This window comes from Hemitrygon akajei, chromosome 14 (genome assembly GCF_048418815.1).
Source record: "Hemitrygon akajei chromosome 14, sHemAka1.3, whole genome shotgun sequence".
Lineage (NCBI taxonomy): Eukaryota > Metazoa > Chordata > Chondrichthyes > Myliobatiformes > Dasyatidae > Hemitrygon > Hemitrygon akajei.
Window position 1 is genome coordinate 79,555,176 of NC_133137.1, and position 16,455 is coordinate 79,571,630.

General features: G+C 43.8%; 1 protein-coding gene and 1 pseudogene across 1 annotated transcript in view; one reads left to right on the forward strand and one right to left on the reverse strand.

The window, feature by feature from the left end:
* frmd4a (FERM domain containing 4A) overlaps positions 1-12,486 on the reverse strand; it is a 496,550-nt gene extending 484,064 nt beyond the window's left edge. The window contains exon 1 of the mRNA XM_073066422.1: positions 12,222-12,486. The gene's annotated coding sequence lies outside the window, so the exon portion shown is untranslated. The remainder of the gene's footprint in view (positions 1-12,221) is intronic.
* LOC140738196 ((E3-independent) E2 ubiquitin-conjugating enzyme UBE2O-like) overlaps positions 2,235-16,455 on the forward strand; it is a 34,494-nt pseudogene continuing 20,273 nt past the window's right edge.

The following is a 16,455-nucleotide window of genomic DNA, read 5'->3' on the forward strand; positions in this document are numbered from 1 at the left end:
TTCTGTAGATGTTGCTTGACCTGCCGAGTTCCTCCAGCATTCTATGCGTTGTTGCTCCAGATTTCCAGCGTCTGCAGAATCCCTTTGTGTTTATGATCTTCTCTGTTTATATAGCACCCATCAAATCTTCAGTGCCTTACAATGAAAGTGTACAGCATGCTCGCTTTCACAGGGCGAAGAGTACAAGGGTCAGGTGGTCAGGTGCTGTTGAATAGTTGTGAGTTCTGGTCGCCCCATGACAGGAAGGATGGAAAGGTTCCAAAGATGTTGGCTGGAAGGGAAGGTATTAGCTACAAGGTTGGACAAATGTGGGTTGTTTTCTCTGGAGTAAAAGCTGAGGCAAGTTAGAAGTCTATAAAATGACAAGGAGAATAGAATAGGGTAGACAATTAGAATCTTCCCCCACCCCCAGAGTAGAAATGTTGAAAACTAGAGTGCATAGTTTTAAGCTGAGGGGGGAGTTAAAAAGGGGAACTATAAAGGACCCTTTTAATGGGGATGGGCACTACACGGGATCAATATAAAATGTAGAAAGCTGTGAATTCGGTGAGTTTCATCATGGGCACGAGCTTCCCCAGTATCCAGGAGCGTCATCCATCATTAAGACCCCCATCACCCAGGACATGCCCTCTTCTCATTGCCAACATCAGGGAGGAGGTACAGGAGCCTGAAGACACACACTCAACAATTCAGGAACAGCTTCTTCCCCTCTGCCATCTGATTTCTGAACGGACTGAACCCATGACCACTACTACTTCACTACTTTTTCTCTCTCTCTCTCTTTTTGGACTACTTATTTAATTTAACTTTTAAAATTTATATTCAGAGCAATTTGTTTATTATTATTATTATTATTATTACTATGATGTACTGCATTGGACTGCTGCCACATAACAACAAATTTCATGATGAATGCTGGTGATATTAAACCTGAATCTGATTCACACAAGAAATTCTTCAGATGCTGGAAATCTGAAGTAAAATGCTGGAGGGACTCAGCAGGTCAGGCAGCATCTACGGAGAGGAATAAACAGTCGACATTTCAAGCCGAGACCCTTTACCAGGACTGATAAAGTTTAAAGTTGATGAGAGACCCGAGTGGCAACTTTTTCCCCCATACAGAGTAGAACAAGTTGCCAGAGGAATTAGTGGAGGCAGCTACAGTTATGACATTCAGATTACATGGATAGGGAAGGTTTAAAAGATTAGTTTTATTTGTCACATGTACATCAAAACATTCAGTGAAATGCACTATTTGCATCAAATCTAATCAGTGAGGATTGTGTTGGGCAGTCTGCAAGTGTTGCCACATTTCCAGTGCCAACATAGCATGCCCACAGCTCACCACCCCTAACCCATACATCTTTGTAACGTGGGAGAAAATCTACTTGGTCACAGGTAGAATGTACAAACTTTTTTTTTTTAAACAGACAGTGGCAGTAATCGAACCGCCATCTTAGTTTGTTGCTGTCAAGCATTGCGTTGATCACCACATTACCATACCGGTCAAGAGGGATATGGGCCAAACTCAAGCAAATGGGACTAACTCAGTTAGGCAACTTGCTTATCACAGACAAGATGGCCTGAAAGGCCTGGCTCTGTGCTGAATGACTCTGACTACAGTCCGGACAATATTTATTTACAAACGTTTGTAATCAAAATAAACTTCATTCATTATAAAACATTATTTACAAGAATAAACTCCACAATACCTTTTTTATTCTTAAGTTGGTCAATGGAACTAGGCAGTTTAAATAGTTTGGCATAGTCTAGATAGGCCAAAGGGCCTGTTTCTGTGCTGTACTTTTCTATGACTCCATGTCTCATAGACCATGCATTAAATCGCGTTCAATTACATTACTGAAAAATGCTAGCACCATTGCCACTCATGTGGCCCCCTGAGGTAGTATACTACTGCAATAATTGAGGGGCTTCCTCCCCTCAACTAGTCCCTCCCTCTCCAGAAGTGGAAGAACTCTACGCTGCATCAAGCTTCAGTGTATCACTCAGCACGTCCTCCTGCAGCTTGGAACGTGTCAGTCAGCACCATTCCTCTACAGATATCTCCATGTGCTGGCAGACCAGCAAGTTCAGGGCAGACCCAAGGGTGTCTTTCACCAAACTGATGATCTGCCAGCAGCACTTAATGTCCATCTGTGTGATTGTGTGTGTGTCTGTCTCCATCCGTGGGAAGAGCCCATAGATCAGAGTCCTATTGTACTCTGCTGCTCAGGATGAACCAGGAGGACATCGTCCTTCACAACCTCTTTGTATACCCACAGCCTGCAGAGGTGAGCAATCATCTCGTCCCCAATCTGGACAACACAACTCTACCCATGAGTTCCACCTGTGATAGTCAAACTGAAAAAAAGATCTGCCTTTCCCCAGCACCTGACACATCCCTGATGGGATAATATTCAAAAGGTGTAACCTTTTCTAGTTCAGTGTGGGGAAAATTTTCTATCCATGATGGCAGACAGCCTGGCATCCTGTGCATAATCCACATACAGTGTACACTCAGAGACATTACCAGAAATTTTAAAAAAATTCACATGGACACTGACACATTTGCATTTAAATAAATTAATAGGACACAAATATGCAGAATAAAACAACACAAGAGATTCTGCAGATGTTGGAAATCCAGAGTAGCACACACAAAATGCTGGAGGAACTCAGCAGATCAGGCAGCATCAATAGTCAACTTTTGAGCTGAGATCAACAGTCAGCATGGATGAGACAGGCTGAAGGACTTGTTTACGTGCACTAGTGTTCTATGACTCTACAAGCATGCTTCACGTTGCAGAGAAGAGGGCTGGGGTGTCAGTGATAGAGTGTGAAACTGGGATATCCATGTGCCACCATGCCTTCAGATCCACTTGATTACAGATGAGTGACAGAAGTCAGTGACATATTGGAACTATGCCCTGATTTATCAGCTGAAATCCTTAATCTCCACCCTTTTATAGACACTACACTTCTCATAAATACAGAAGATTATGCATTTACTGGAAATCCAGAACAACACACACAAAATACCGGAGGAACTCAGTGGGTCAGGCAGCATCGATGTCCTGATCAAGGGTCACAGCCCAAAATGCCAACTGTTTATTCCTTTCCATACTGAGTTCCTCTAGTATTTTGTATGTGTTACAACGCAATCAGGTGCTTCATAACACCTCCACTCTTTACCCAACCCACCACCATTATCACCTGGTGTGGCTTTATGTACATACAGTCTCTGTATATAACAGTTACTTGTACGTCCTGTTTTATATGCTTGCTTTTCTGGTTTCTCCTTTATTGCTATTTTATAACAATTACAGCACGGAAACAGACCATCTCGGCCCTTCTAGTCCGTGCCAAATGCTTAATCTCACCTAGTCCCACCTATCTGCACTCATCCCATAACCCTCCATTCCTTTCCTGTCCATATACCTATCCAATTTTTTAAAAAATAACAATATCGAACCTGCCTCTACCACTTCTACTGGAAGCTCATTCCACACAGCTACCACTCTGAGTAAAGTTTGCATAATTTTGATCGGATTGGAGCAGTCAACGAAGGACACAGCGCTGAATCAAACTAAACTGAACATTCCTAGCCTGTTTCAATGACTCTGTGGTTTGATGTTTTGTATTCGATGTTTTTCCACTCGTTTTTTCGCTGTTTGCAGGATTTATTCTTTTTTTTGCACATTGGGTGTTTGATGCTTTCTTTGAACAGGTTCCATGGTGTTTCTTGGTTTTGTGGCTGTCTGTGGGTTGTATATTGTATACATACTTTGATAATAAATCTACTTTGAATCTTTGATGTATGTTTACTGTGCTCTTCATGCTTGTTGTGTTTTTTTTAATGTTTATTGTTATTTTTTAATGCTGCACCAGATCCGGAGTAACATTCCATTCTCCTTTACACTTCTTTACCAAAGAATGACAATAAACAATCTCCAATTCTGAACTCTTTTTGTTGCTAGTCTGAAAGCAAAGAGTTAATCCATTTTGTGTAATCCTGGTGCCCTCCAGCTGCGTACAGAAACCGCCCCTCATTCACAGGACCACCTCCTCACTCACAGAGATCAGTGATCCAGCTAGTTAAATGTTTACTGCTGTTTATAATCCTTCTAATGAAAACTAACTGCCTCCTTTAACAGTTGGCCATTCATCGCTCACTCCAGGTACTCACAATTACAAGAGCTTGTAAATACAGTCCTTGCTATTGGCTGGCATTCTCAGACAGCTCTTACACGAGAGGCCACCTCTACAACAAACCAGAGAGAGGCAGGAAATTAGTGTCGTGCTTCGGTGACTGAAGGACAGAGTGAGATATTCCTCGCTCAGAGGGTGGAGTGGAATCTGGGGCTCACCATCAGGGAAGATTAGACAGATGCATAGACAAACACCTGTACAAGCTTTACAAAGAATCCAGGCAGACATCATGACTGGTTGCAACATGGCCTGGTATAACGCTTATAACACTGCAACAGAGGCTGCAGAGAGTAGTAGATACAACTTGGCCCATCACAGACGTGCCTTTCCCCACCACTGACAGTACCTATAGGAGTCTCCATCTCAAGAACGCAACATCCATCATCAAAGAGCCCCACCATCTAGGCCAAGCCATCTTCTCACAGCTACCACCAGGTAGGAGGTACAGAAACCTGAAGTCACACACTACCAGGTTCGGGTACTTCCCTTCAACCATTAACTTCTGGAACCAACCAGCAAAACCCTCAGCACTCATGATGGCAACACTATGACCACCAGGCAGCACAGTAGTGTAACAGTTAGCTTAACATTTTACAGCATCAGCGATTGGGATTCAATTCCCACAGATGTCTAGCAGGAGTTTGTACGTTCTCCATGATGGAGTAGGATTCCTCCAGATGCTCCAGTTTCCTCCCACATTCCAAAGACATACGGGTAAGGGTAAGTAAATTGTAGGCATTTTTATACTGGCACTGGAAGTCGTTGACATAATGCATTTTATTGTATGCTTCAATGATTGTAACAAAAAATGCTTTAAAATAAAACTCTGATTACTTTGCACTAAAATGGATGTTATAGAGTCATAGAGTATAGCACAGAAACAGAACATTCAGCCCATCTAGTCTGTGCTGAACCATTTGAACTGCTTATTCCCAATGATCTACACAGGGAACATAGCCCTCCCAGACCCCTACCATCCAGGTACCTATCGAACTTCTCTTAAAATTTGAAATCAAGCTTGTATGAACCACTTGTGCTGGCAGCTTGTTCCACACTCTCACGACCTTCTGAGTGAATAAGTTTCCCCTCATGTCCCCCTTAAGCTTTTCACCTTTAACCCATGGCCTCTAGCTCAATAATTCTCATAATTTTGTACACCTCCATCAAATCTCCTCTCAATCTTCTACATTCCAAGGAATAAAGTCCTAACCTATTCAATCTTTTCATGCAACTCAAGTTCTCTAGACCCAGTAACATCCTTGTAAATTTCTCTGTAGTTTTTCAACCTACGGGATCCAAGGGGACATTGCTTTGTGGATCCAGAACTGGCTTGCCCACAGAAGACAAAGGGTGGTTGTAGATGGGTCATATTCTGCATGGAGGTCGGTGACCAGTGGTGTGCCTCAGGGATCTATTCTGGGACCCCTTCTCTTCATGATTATTATAAATGACCTGGATGAGGAAGTGGAGGGATGGGTTAGTAAATTTGATGATGGCACAAAGGTTGGGGTGTTGTGGATAGTGTGGAGGGCTGTCAGAGGTTACAGCGGAACATTGATAGGATGCAAAACTGGGCTGAGAAGTGGCAGATGGAGTTCAACCCAGGTAAGTGTGAGGTGGTTCATTTTGGTAGGCCAAATATGATGGCAGATTATAGTATTAATGGTAAGACTCTTGGCAGTGTGGAGGATCAGAGGGATCTTGGGGTCTAAGTCCACAGGACACTCAAAGCTGCTGTGCAGGTTGACTCTGTGGTTAACAAGGCATATGGTGCATTGGCCTTCATCAGTTGTGGGATTGAGTTTAGGAGCCGAGAGGTAATGTTCAGTTATATAGGACCCTGGTCAGATCCCACTTGGAGTACCGTGCTCAGTTCTGGTTGCCTCACTACCAGAAGAATGTGGAACCTATAGAAAGGATGCAGAGGAGAGTTACAAGGATGTTGCCTGGATTGGGGAGCATGACCTGTGCGAATAGGTTGAGTGAACTTGGCCTTTTCTCCTTGGAGCGACAGAGGATGAGGTGACCTGATAGAGATGTATAAGATGATAAGAGGCATTGATCGTGTGGATAGTCAGAGGCTTTTTCCCAGGGCTGAAATGGCTAACACGAGAGAGAGCAGTTTTAAGGTGCTTGGAAGTAGGTACAGAGATGTCAGGGGTAATTTTTTTTTTTAAACGCAGAGAGCAGTGAGTGCGTGGAGTGGGCTGCTGGCGACGGTGGTGGAAGCATATACAATAGGGTCTTTTAAGAGACTCCTGGATAGGTACATGGAGCTTAGAAAATAGAGGGCTATGGGTAACCCTAGGTAATTTCTAAGGTACGGACATGTTCAGCACGGCTTTGTGGGCCGAAGGGCCTGTATTGTGCTGTAGGTTTTCTATGTTTCTTATTTACATGTATATGTAAATGTACATCTGACAAAAAAAGCTTCAAATAAAACACTGATTACTTTGCACTAAAATGGATGTTTTTTTCTCTATTGTGTTCTTTGTTGTAAATATTGTGCATAATTTCTTTTTATGTTTTGTGAATGCTGCTTACCTGATCCGCTGTGTCTGTGATGCTGCTGCAAATAAGTTTTTCATGGACTTGTACAGACGACAAGAACAGCTACATCCCTTCCACCATCAGGTCCCTGAACCAATCTGCACAACCCTAATCACTCCTCAGCAACAGAGCACTATGGACCCACCACTTGCACTACCATGGAATCATTTCTGATTGTCTTTTTTAACCCCCTCCCCCTTCACTGGCTTGTATAATTTATGAATAATTTATATATAATTTATGTTCAGTGTGCATTGGCTGTTCAGACAGCTGTGGTTGGCAGCTCATCTAGGAGAAGGAAATCTCTGATCTCAAACCCCCACTACTTTGCGGCTATACCCACTCATGGGGAAGGCTTTGGGAGTAAACTCTGATGAAAAATCTGGAGCTAGAGTACCTAAGGCAGTCCAACATTGAGTTCAACACTGACTGGCAACTCTGCGTCTCTGCTGGTTCCTAATTATATTGGCCTCTGCCGTTCCTTTGGATTCATCAGCTGCACGGAGAGGAGAAGCCTAATAAATGGGGAACAGCTTGCTCTCCATATCGTTCTGCCCTGGCCTGCATGTATCACGTAACAGTTAGGACACAATATCCATGGTCAACCCCAACCAATGAAAGGGCCTAGAAAAAGGTGTGTTGGCTGTAGCTATGAAACTGTGATGCAGTTACAAGCAGGGTTGTCATTATACCTGCACTTCCGCACATAATAATAATTCATCTTGACTCCTATTCAGTCAAGGCCAGAAAGCAACTTAACCTGTTCTACACACACTGCTATCGATCAGGAATCACAGCACCCATACAGTATCTCCAATCAAACCACCCTGACCGGATACCATATTAGCCCAGCCAGGTCTAAATAGTACCCAAGCAGAAGACACACTCAACAGCATTTCCCAAAGCTGTCTGTAAGGAGTTGTACGTTCTCCCCATGACCAGGTGGGTTTCCTCCCACAGTCCAAAGAGTTACTGGTTGGTAAGTTAATTGGTCACATGGGTGTAATGGGTGCCATGGGTTCCTTGGATTAGTAGAGCCTATTACCATGCTGTATCTCTTAATAAAAAGATATAAGTAACAGTCTGACACATCCACACAATGGCCACTTTATTAATCACCTCCTGTGCCTAATAAAGTGGCCATGGAGTGTATGCTCAAGATCTTCTGCTGCTGTAGCCCATCCACTTCAAGAATGTAAAGCGTGGTTATTTGAACTGCTGTCACCTTCCTGTCAGCTTAAACCAGTCTGGCCATTCTCCTCGACCCCTCTCATTAACAAGGGATTTTTGCTCACAGAACTGCTGCTTCGGGATCTCTTTTGTTTTTCTATAAGATCTGTTGTGTGCAAAAATCCCAGATCATCAGCAGTTTCTGAGATACTCAAACCACCCCATCTGGCACCAACAGTCACTCCACAGTCAAAATCATTTAGATCACATTTCTTCCCCATTCAAACATTTGGTCTAAACAACTGAACCTCTTGAATATGTTTGCATGCTTTTATGCATTGAGTTGCTGCCACATGATTGACTGATGAGATAATTGCATTAACAAGCAAGTGTACCTAATGAAGTGGCCACTGAGTGTATAACTTCAGTGTTAAAGTTCTTGCTCTAACTACAACCTCCAACATTCAGAGCACAAGATTAATAAACCTAACTCAATTTCAAAGGTTATTGTTTTACTGTTAAATTTCTACTGTTTAGCACCAGCAATGAGCAACAAGGGCTGGCACAGTAGTTGACATAATGCTTTACAGCACCAGTGATCAGGGTTCAATTCCTGTTGCTGCTTGTAAGGAGTTTGTACATTCTCCCGGCATGGATTTCCTCCGTTTGCTCCGGTTTCCTCCCACATTCCAAAGATGTATGAATTAGGGTTAGTAATTGTGGGCACTCTTTGTTGGCGCCAGAAGCATAGCGACACCTTTGGGCCATCTCCAGCACATCCTTGGACCGTGCTGGTCGTCGACACAAACAATGCATTTCACTGTATGTTACGATGTTTTGATGTACATGTGACAAATCTTTAAATTTTTTAATCAAAAGTACTCACCTCCCTGCTTGGATACTGCGTATCCTAGTTAACCCCTCAGTTCCCATGCATGCTTTTTATCCCCGTGCTGTATCAAACGGTCAAAATTTTCTCTAACGTCACAGGATAGATTCCACAGGATTGTATTACATAGGGACTGAAATGTAATTGTCACCAGGGTCAAACTGCATTTGGTTTCAGTGAAATGAAGAATCAGCCTTTTCTTTCAAAGAGAATATTCCCTTTCGTGGCTAGTACAATAGTCAGTGAGGGACCCTTTCCCTCACAGGTAACCATCATCATCTTACGAGTTTTTAATGTTAGAACAAGAATTGAGGTTTGCAAATGATATTTACTTATTAAGTCCAGCATCAGAACAAAATCCTAAATCAACCGGTTTAAGACAGACATCATAACTTCAGAGATTAGATTATTAATAGGTATTTCATTAGTTTTTGCATGTGATATAAATATTTATATATAAAAATCAATTACTCATAACTTGCCCAAGCTTGATACAACCGAGACACTAGCTGCTTTGTGAGTCCTTGATTTACTTCTTACTGATGACCACCTCGTTAGTGAGGTCCCACAACACAAGGGTGACTGCACTGGACAGCATGCAGCGCTGACTGATCAGAACCGAGTGATGAGGAGAGGCTACATTTGTTTTTGTGAGAGGTGAGGAGTTGGGGATTTAGAGTCTGATGTTCTTGTCGGTAATTTTCTGTGTGGGCGATCTGTTAGTTTTGGTAAGAGAGTGAGGGGGTTGGGTGTTTTGAAGCTATTGTCACTGTTCTTTCCTGCAAGGGAGGGGGTTGGGGGTTTGATGTTATCGTCGCTGTTTTTACTTACGAAGGAGGGGGTTGAGGGTTTGGGGATTTTGATGTTCCAGCTGCCATTTTCCATGTGAACGATCTGTTTGTATTTTGTGCAAGGGAGGGAGTGGGGGTTTTGGGGGTTTGCGAATTTTGCTTCTTTTTCTTTTTCATGCCAGAGGGAGGGGGAGTTGTTGTCTTTCAACAATACCTATGGTTTTTTTGGTATTTTCTAGGTATCTGGAGAAGATGAATATCAGAGTTGCATTACACTTGCATACTTTGACAATTAAAACAAGCGTAGTTAAGGGTGGAAGGCTGGAGATACGTCTGTACCAAAGGTGTAAGGCACATCTTCTCTCTATTAACCTTGGGCAAGGTATAGCACCTACTTATTCCCCACTCCCTCCCCCCCACTGATCAGGGTCATGTGAAGCCGTAGGAGCAGGTGGTGGATGGTCGTATGAGCAGATGGTACATATCACAAGTCCTGGCTATGTAACCACTGACCCCAGGCAGACAATCTCTGAAGAATATTTATAATGACTAGGGTCACCCATCTTGTAAAGACACTGCCCAGAAGATGGTAATGACAAACCACTTCTGTAGAAAAATTTGCCAAGAACAAACATGGTCATAGACCATGATCGCCAACGTCATACAACACAGGACATAATGATGATGATTTAAATAGGAGGCAGAGCAAGAAACTTTTCCAAGAAATACAGAAGTCTAAAACCTGAAGGCAGAGGTTTAAGGTGAGAGTTATAGCAAATCTGAGGAAGATATTTTTCACTCAGACAGGGGTTGGGATCTAAACGCACTGCCTGAAGGGGTGGTGGAAGCAGAGACACTCACAGCATTTAATAATGTTGAATTAACAGGGCAGAGAAGGTAGGAACCAAGTAATGGTAAAGCAGATTAGTGTAGATGAGTATTCAATTGCAGGATTGTAGTGGGTCAAAGGGCCTTTATCTGTGCTCCATGACTCTTAACCCAGAAGGTGGAAAAGAACGTCTGGGATTGTAATCACGAGAATTTCTTACACACACTACAGAACCTTGAACAGGCCAATGTGCCTTTATATTAAAATTCATTTACAATGTGTTTTCTGATACACTTGCAGAAGCCGGGTGGGAGTGGGAAAGCCAACATCACAGCATGAGAAACACGAGTTCCTTAATTCTAGTATTTTACACATGCAAACTGTGTGGGAGCTGACAACATTATGTAATTCCAAGCACAAATTGACTATAAATGATATATGACTATAGATACCCAAAGTCTAGAACAAAGAGCGTGCAGAGAAATTTTGTTCCAGGGAAGAGTCAGTCAGTAGTCCCACTCTTTACTAAAACTGCCCATCACCAGTGGCGCTGGACAAAGCATTTTCCTGGGTCATTTCACAGGGGAAAGACCATCTCTCATGAAGGTGCTCCACATACAATGTGAACCTGTAGTGAACTACACATACCAGTGTGGTTTGCTCCCAACAGACCCCTGCTGACTGCTCCTGTGGCTCCTCCCACAAACCCCTGTATAAAGGCGAATGAGGCCTGAGGCCGGCCCTCATTCTCCAGGATGTTGTGTTGTTCATTCTTCCAGTCAATAAAAGCTGATATCTCACTTCTTACGTCTCAGAGTGAGTTATTGATGGTGCATCAGAACCATGAACACAAGAGGGGCCAATGGGGGCAAGAGACAAGGAATACTGTTTCATCCCTAGGAGTGGGCGAATTTTGATAAATGCACCAAAAAATAATGCACCATCTTTGGTAAAAGAGCAATTGACTGTTGTAATGGGTGGCTGAGATCCCTCTAACCACCTGGTACCTCGGGGTCCTGGACTGAGGTTGATGATGATGAGTTAGGCACCTCAGTACCACCTCTCCTTCAATGCTGAGTTCCCTCATGGAACCTCCCGAGGTGCAGATAGCCCTCAGTTCTGCCTCTCCCTCACGTACAACCCCTGCCTCAGTACAGCCCCTCATGGCTCTTACCCCAGTACTATTCCCTCAGTATCGCCCCTCCCCCAACATGGAGCTCCCTCATGGCCGCTCAATTTCACTCCTCCCTCAGTACCGACCCTCCCCAGGCGCGACGTTCCCTCACAGTACCAATCCTCCCTCAGCACCGACCCTCTCGCCACAACCCAATTAACAGTCTCCTTTCCTCAGGCGAGATTCCCGCCTTCAGTGCCACCTCGGACACCAGGTGAAGACTGCCCCACCCCGTGACCCAGAGTGAAGGGTGGGTAATCGGGAATTAAACCAGAGCAGGGGTCCAGCACTGCACCGGGGGTCCACCGGTGCGACCCCCGTCCACACCATACCCCCGCTGCAGCCGGACGCCGGCAATCCAGCGCTGCCCTCGGCTACTGACACTGCAATGCAGCAGAGCCTCAGCAAGCAGGTAGCGGCTCCGCAACAGGTCCGCACGCCAGGCAGCCGAGACCCAATGCAAACCGAACAGATTTTTCAATAAAAAAAAATAATGCACGCTTGTTTATTCAGCAAGCCCCCCTTTTACAGCGAAAACAAAACCGGAGTGGACTCTACTGGAAATTCGCCATTCGTCGACAAATGCATACATCTGGGATTAAAGCCTACCTTGCATCTTTGAGAATGGGATTTAGATTTCCACGGGCATTGCGTGCCCAAAAAGCGGCATCTCCGTCCGGTTGGTTTATCGTGACCCGCGCCGCTCCATTCACTCTCGCACCGGACTCTGTGCGGGTCCCGCCGCTACGCATCTGCCCATCACACCTCGTACACGCCGGATTACCGGGTTCTCGCCGGCTCTCCGCACCTCTGAAATGCAAGCGGCGGCTACGCTGTGCAGTGCCCAGCACTGAATACAAACACTGCGTTTGCAAACCAGTTCAACGAAATCCTTTAACATTGCAATGTCATCACGTGCCACGCCGAATCTTCATCCTTTCATCAACAGTAGTCCCGTCTAAATACAGATCCATAATTCCTTGAAAGTGGCGTCGCAGGTAAACAGTGTCGTAAAGAGTGCTTTTGGCACATTGGCCTTCATAAATCAAAGTATTGAGTGCAGGAGTTGGGATGTTATGTTGAAGTTGTATAAAATCTTGGTTTAAAAAGTCAACCTATTAATTCAATAACATTGATGATTTCACAGCATTTATATTAATGTTGAATCTCACATTGAAGAACATGACTTGGTCTCTCTGGATAAGGGTTCCCAAACTGGGGTCTGCAGACCCCGTCAGATAATGGTACTGTATATTAATGTTGAATCTCACATTGAAGAATGTGACCGGGACTCTCTGGATAAGGGTTCCCAAACTGGGGTCTGCAGGCCCCTCAGATAATGGTAAGGCTCCGTGGCATTAAAAAAAAAAGGTTGGTAACCCCTGCATGGTACCTCAACTGTGGCAACTTCAGGTGGATGGGAAGATGAAAGTGTTAGCTGGGAAACTGATGATGGTTTGACTGAGGATGAGAATGCAAAGGACAGTGAGGCACTTGCTGTTGGAATGGAGGTGGCAGCAAGAGTGGGGTTGAACAAGCACAGGGGGCTGGTGCAGCATCAGGTAGTTCAAATCCTGATAAAAGCAAAGGATGCGTCTCCCGAAGGTTTTCACAAGATAAAGGAAGTCGTCAAAATTTTTGGGAAGTTTAAAGAATATTACTGGGGAGCAGTTGTTGGCTGGCTCTGCTACCTCCCCAACAATAGGACAGAAAGGCAAACTAAAGAGAAGAAGATTCGAGGTGATATCAAGAAGCTTCAGGAAACCCCTCACAAGTCTCTTGACAATGCAGCCATGGTGGAGGAAGAGAAAATGGAAGCTCTAGCAAAGAAGAAACAGTTGCCGTGCAGTGGTCCAGTGAGTTCTGAGTGGACAAGTGATACACCTATGCTTTGCCAGTACAGCAGCAAGCCTAGAATTATGTTCACTAACACAAAGGGGGAAGACTTCACTGTCCTTGAGTCAGTGCCAGTATGATTTTGAAATTTCCAGACTCTGGGATGCTTTCTTTGCTCCAAGTCAAACTATCTGCCAATTGATAGAAGTAGAAATTATTAACTTTGACAGTATTTGGGTTGATGTCACTGGAGCCAGTAATTGTAGCTTCATTTTGTTCCAATATTGAAGATAACCCCTGTTTTATGAACTAGACCTCGGCTGGTCGTCTGTGCTGATCTGTCCTCAGTTCTAAAGGGATCTTTTAACATGGTCAAGAAATAGGGCAGATTCTTCATTAATGATATAAGACTGTAAGGTTAAAATGCAATTGGTTTGTTAATAATTCCTTTGAGTTTCGAGCTAGGGTTCCCAACCTGAGGTTCACTGACCCCTGGGTTAATGGCAAGGCTTCAAGGCATAAAAAAAGTTGGGAATCCCTGGTTTAGAGGATAGATTGGTGATCTGAGAGAAATGTTTAGTGTCCTGATGTGTTACGTACCCGTAACGGTTTAAATGAACCAGCAGCAATAGACCATGCCTGGAGTCTGGTTTTGATGTTAAAACCACTATCTTTATTAGTATCTACATAACATAGCAATTTAAACAAGAATAATCAAAAGTTAACAGTGTTATGAGTATACATATGTGTAAATATAACTCCCAAACTATTGAGCTCGGTGGGGGGGGGGGGGGGGGGTAAGGTATGAAAGTTCAGTTCGTCCACAGATTAAATGATGTAAGAGAGATATTTATAATCCAAGGTGAATGTTGAGAGAAGGCATTTATGTCGTATTCCACAGGTTCCACAGTGGTAAAACAGGATAACAATGGCCGTAGGTTTTATCCGTCGTCATTCCAAATCCACTTACGAATTATCACCAATAGTAGCTTACCACAGGGATACCATCTTCAAAGGAAACTACCACCCAGGTAGGGGTTAACACATGGGTAGATTCCACAAGGTTGCCCCAATCACACAACGTGATAGCCACTTATCGATGTGCTGAGTCAATTCTTAACCCACCCTTGTGGGCACTCGAAAGTTCCAACCAGTAACCCCTTAGTCACTGGCTTCCTTCCATTGTCCGACTCCAACTGCGACTGACTGTGTGTGTGTGTAAGTGTCCTTGCTTAAATCAAAACAAGCTGTAGAGTCAAATAGTTCCGCCCTTCTCTTTCTCTTAGTCATAACAGTCCATGGCAAGATAAACCTAGGGGTTCATCACAGATAGGACAAATTATTTCCTTCATGGTGAGGTGTGCAGTGTGGGTTGGGAGGGGTGCTGTGGTTGTGGTGGACCTTAACTTTAACATTTGGAGCCAGGCTTGCCAGGGTTTGATGCCAGAGAGTGTTGCTCCATGCAGTAAATCTGTAGATACTTGTTTAATCAATAATGTGTAATTCTAATTTTGCTCAATCGCAGAGAGCCAAAATGCAGTTTTACCCAATAGATTCACTGATTTTTTTAAGCACTGCGAGAAAAGAAATGGCACTAATTGCTGCTGCACTTCCTGATTGGATCATGGTCAAAACATTCGAGGACAGAATGGAAAGTCGAACCAGTTTGTTGAATGCTTTCACCTGGTAGTCAAATGAAGTAACCTTTGTCCCTTGCTGTCCTTTTATTCTTAATATATCTGTAGAAGTCCTTGGGATTCTCCTTCACCTTGTCTGCCAGAACAACCTCATGTCCTCTTTAAGTCTTTATGATTTCTCTGAAGTATTTTCTTGCATTTCTTATACTCAAGTGGATCCTAATAGCCTATATGTGATATGAGCCTCCTTTTTCCTTACAAGGGCCTTTACCCCTTGATTATCAAGGTTCCCCAAACCTGTTTGCTTTGCCTTTTATTCTAATGGAAATGTACAGATTCTGTACTCTCAATATTTCTCTTTGAAGGTCTCCCACTTACCAAGGATCCCTTTGACAGAAAGTAGCCTGTCCCAATCCACACCTGCCAGATCCCTTCCAATGTCATCAACCTTTCTCCAGTTTAGAATCCTAACCTAAAATGGTCTACTCACCTACCTACAGGAAATATCAAGACTGAAAGAGTGCAGAGGAAATTTACAATGATGTTGCTGGGGCTTCCAGTAAGGTGGTGGCTCATTCAATCACAGCGGCTTCTACAGGATCAACCAAAGGTGCCATTGTCCTTTCTAAATGTGTTTTGTCAAGGTATGCGCTGACGAATGATTGAACCCAGCTGCAGAGGAACAACAGACTCCAATGTAGAGATAGAAACTAGAGTTCATTCATGGGAATTCCAACGGAATATAAGTGCCTCACCTTGAGCAACACTGCAGGACAGATCATTCTCAACATACAAGGAACCCGCAATAAGCACTAATGGGGAGTCCACTTCAACTAATCACAGTACGCAGAAAACCCAAAGTCTGACAAAGTTAAACAGAAAGCCCAAGGGCTTAAAGACTCTAGATAAAACAACAATGAACAAATACAGGTGCACAGGCCCACAGGCTCATGACAATTTTTAATGATCACAAGACCCTGCTGGACATTAAGAACTTGAAGTACTGCAAGTTGCTCGTTGGCGGAGAAACCGAATATGCTGTTTCGTTTGGTGGTATTCATGTATGGTTGGATGACAATTAGACTTGAACTTGACTTGAGGACCAAAGCCGCAGGCTAAGGTTGAATAATTTAGAATTTTATTCCCTGGAGCAGAGGAGATTTGATGTATGTATGTAGGCCTCTGTTAGTCTCGATAGACCATGGATTTGTACCTTGGAAAGTTTCCAGGGTGCAAGCCTGGGCAGGTTTTTTTTTGAAAGTTTTTTTGGGCAGTTGCCCAAGCTGCAAGTCTCCCCTCTCCACGCCACCAATGTTGTCTAAGGGAAGGGCATTAGGACCCATACAGCTTGGCACTGGTGTCGTCGCAGA